This window comes from Etheostoma cragini, chromosome 24 (genome assembly GCF_013103735.1).
Source record: "Etheostoma cragini isolate CJK2018 chromosome 24, CSU_Ecrag_1.0, whole genome shotgun sequence".
Taxonomy (NCBI): Eukaryota; Metazoa; Chordata; class Actinopteri; order Perciformes; family Percidae; genus Etheostoma; species Etheostoma cragini.
Window position 1 is genome coordinate 13,362,092 of NC_048430.1, and position 3,544 is coordinate 13,365,635.

Genomic DNA, 3,544 nt, shown 5'->3' on the forward strand with positions numbered 1-3,544 from the left:
GTTACCACTCCATTACTAGTTATGATCAATATGTCTCTATTAACAGGTTATGTACCCGTGGTTACCACTCCATTACTACACTTGAGGACTTTCAGTCAGGATTTAGAGTTCATCCTAGCACAGAGACAGCACTGGTGAAAATGACTAATGATCGTCTAACTACAGAGGACTTGTATCTGGACATGTTTTACTAGATCTGTGTTTGTGTGTGTGTGTGTGTGTGTGTGTGTGTGTGTGTGGACCTATTCTATTCTCCTTATATATACATATATACTTCCTGTAGGAAGTCCAGTGAGCCTGAGTCTCTGCTGTCCAGTGTTTTCTGAGCTGTCCAGTGTTCCTGAGCCTCAGCTGATAACCAGCCATCCATAGTCTACCCTGACAGTTGTCCCAGAGTCTACACTCACTCGGAGTCCAGAGGGGCTCCGACAGACTGCCCGGTCTCCAGAGGGGCTCCAGAGGGAGAGACTATCATTCTCTGCAACATATTCTACAACTAACATTCTAGTCAACTAGCCTCAGCCTGCTCCTGGAGTTACGTCACTTGTCTCACTTTAACTTTAACAGTTAACTTTTGGTAGGCTTTATTCAAACCAGCCCCCCCTCTTCACGCGCCCTTAGTTTAGCCAGGATGACATTTTGAAAAAAGGACGTTGTATCCACATAGCGTAGATGCATACATCCATGTTATTTTCAGGGCAATTTATTTGAGCTCAACCCATATTTCCTAAAAAAACGTTAAGAACAAGTCAAATTTGACCCGAGAAAAACAAAAGGGTTAAGATGGACCCTCGCGTAATGTGCATCAGGCTATAGTCTGCATCTCTGCACCTCTGGATCGCTGCTTCTAGGCATCTCTGCACCTCTGGATCTTTGCATCTGTGCATCTCTGAGGCATCTTTCATGGGGAACACTGCCCTCTGGTGGAGAAACATCTTTGTTCTACACGGAGATGTCAGAATCAGAAAGAGATTTTTTTGCCAGCTAAGTAGCACTAGCAGAAATTGTCTTTGGTGAAGCTGCATGCATGAAGACTATAATATAACAAACAAAAAGTACAGAATAATTGCACTCATACAAATAACTTTTTAGCATTAGGAAGGAAAAAGGATAAATGTAATGTGCTCATCGCTGTTGGAAAGTAGAAGGAACTGCCTTTGTCACTATTTAAGGAATCCCTCTAGGTATCAATCAACTTAATAGAATGCATCTAAAATCTGATTATGGTTTGGGGAAAACATGATTGTCTGTGGTCATGTGTTTCGCTTTTTTTTTTTTTTAAGTCCCTCTTTGGTGTGCATCTCTGCATCTGCTCTGTGGAAATCTTTCATCTTTAGCCATCTGTACAGAAACAAATTGTCGGATATCACACGCAGGTGTGCTGGTGCTGCAAGACACCATGTATCTGGGTCACAGCTGATATCACCTTCATGAATAAAATGTGTGTATGTTTTTGTGTTTGTTGAAGTGACATGCATTGAGGAAATGGATTTAGAAGATGTTTTCCCTGGTTTTGATAGAAACTGGCAGGCGAGTCATTGGCCCTCGTTTATCAACCTAATGTAGAAACCAGCGCAGAAATCCTCTTACGACAGGCTTCACGTGGGATTCATGTAACAGTCGTATCACACCAATCAGAGCACCAACCTGTAGGGAAACGCTGACATCTCAGTATGATTTGCAGTAACGTGTGTACTATTTGGGTGCCTAAAAACTGGTATTAGGCTGTAGGAAGGATGCAGAATAGAAAGAGATCACTGCTGGGGTCCACAGTGATGCCATATTAAATCAGACTCCAGCTGAAGATGATTTAATTTACACATCTTTGACATACAGTATGTATACTGTACTCCTAATAGTACTATACAGGCTTATATTGTAATCTCTTAGTCCTACATGTAGTTGTACCTACTATACTCCGAATAGTAATGTACAGGCTGATATTGCATTCTCTTAGTCTTATATGGACGTGGACCTGCTATGCTCCTAATAGTAACATACAAGCACCTAGACTCCACGCTGACTGGAAGACTTGGTACACGGTCAGACAAGACATGAGATACATTTACCGTTAAATTGATTAATTTAGGAATCGGCCTAGGAATCGGTGTACACCGTTCTACGCTTGTTTTAGGTTGTATGCCCGTTTCAGAAATGAGGGCCACTGTGCCTAATGGAGGGATAATTGGTTTATTTAAGACATGGTTGGTATAGTGGGAGGGGTCTAATGGATATAAGCCTGAGGGAGGCTACAATCCACACAGCTGAGGGATTTTGGGCTTTAACAATTATTTTCCCAATCAACTTTTTATACAGCTCCTTCTGTTTAGTTTAACGACTATTTTTGTAAATAAAAAACCTTATACCATTTTCAACTCAAGCCATCGTTTTGTCTTATTTTCTTTATTTCAGTCAGACTAGCCAACGCTTTCTTTAGTAATTTTCAACCGTCCAGACTCTGCTTTCTGTCCCCAGAGTCGGAGCTCAATGGAGGAAGGCAACGTTTCCTTTCTATGCTCCGCATATCTGAAACAAACCTGCAAGGGCAGCAGCTCCAGCAGGGAACCCCAAACTTCCCTGTCCCGAGCCACATGAACCAACTCCGACTGGGGGATCCCGAGGCGTTCCCAGGCCAGGGTGGGGATATAATCCCTCCACCTAGTCCTGTGTCTTCCCCGAGGCCCCCTCCCAGCTGGATGTCCCCCTACCTAGTCCTGGGTCTTCCCCAAGGCCTACCCCCAGCAGGACGTCCTTCCACTTAGTCCTGGGTCTTCCCCGAGGCCTCCTCCCAGCTGGACGTTCCTCCATCTAGTCCTGGATCTCCCCCTAGGCCTCCTCCCAGCTGGACGTTCCTCCACCTAGTCCTGGGTCTTCCCCGAGGCCTCCTCCCAGCTGGATGTCCCTCCACCTATTTAATTCAATTCAATTTTATTTTATTTATAGAATCAATTCATAACAAGAGTTATCTCGAGACACTTTTCAGATAGACCTAGCCTTGGATCTTCTCCTAGTCCTGGATCTTCTCCGAGGCCTCCTCCCAACTGGACGTCCCTCAGTTGGCCCCCTTCGACATGAAGGAGCAGCAGCTCTACTCCACCCCCCCCCCCCCCCCCCCCCCCCCCCCCCCCAACCCGCTACACACGTGACTGAGCTTTTCACCCTATCTCTAAGGGAGACGCCAGCCTGAGGAAACCCATTTTGTCCGCTTGTACCCTGGATCTGGTTCTTTGGGTCCTGACCCAGCCTTCATGACCATAGGTGAGAGTAGGAACAAACACTGTTGTTTTTAACTGCTCTTTATTATTTCATGTAAATCACTTTGAATTGCTGAAATGTGCTATACACATAAATCTGTCTGTCTTTCTCCCTGTCTCTCTGTCTGTCTCCCTGTCCGTCTGTCTATTAAGAGAGCTATGTGAGAGAAGATGTGTTGCGGGATTGGGAAAACAGAGAAAACACAAACCAGAATACAGACGTGCTCAAATTTGTTGGTACCCCTCCACAAAAAACGAAGAATGCACAATTTTCTCTGAAATAACTTGAA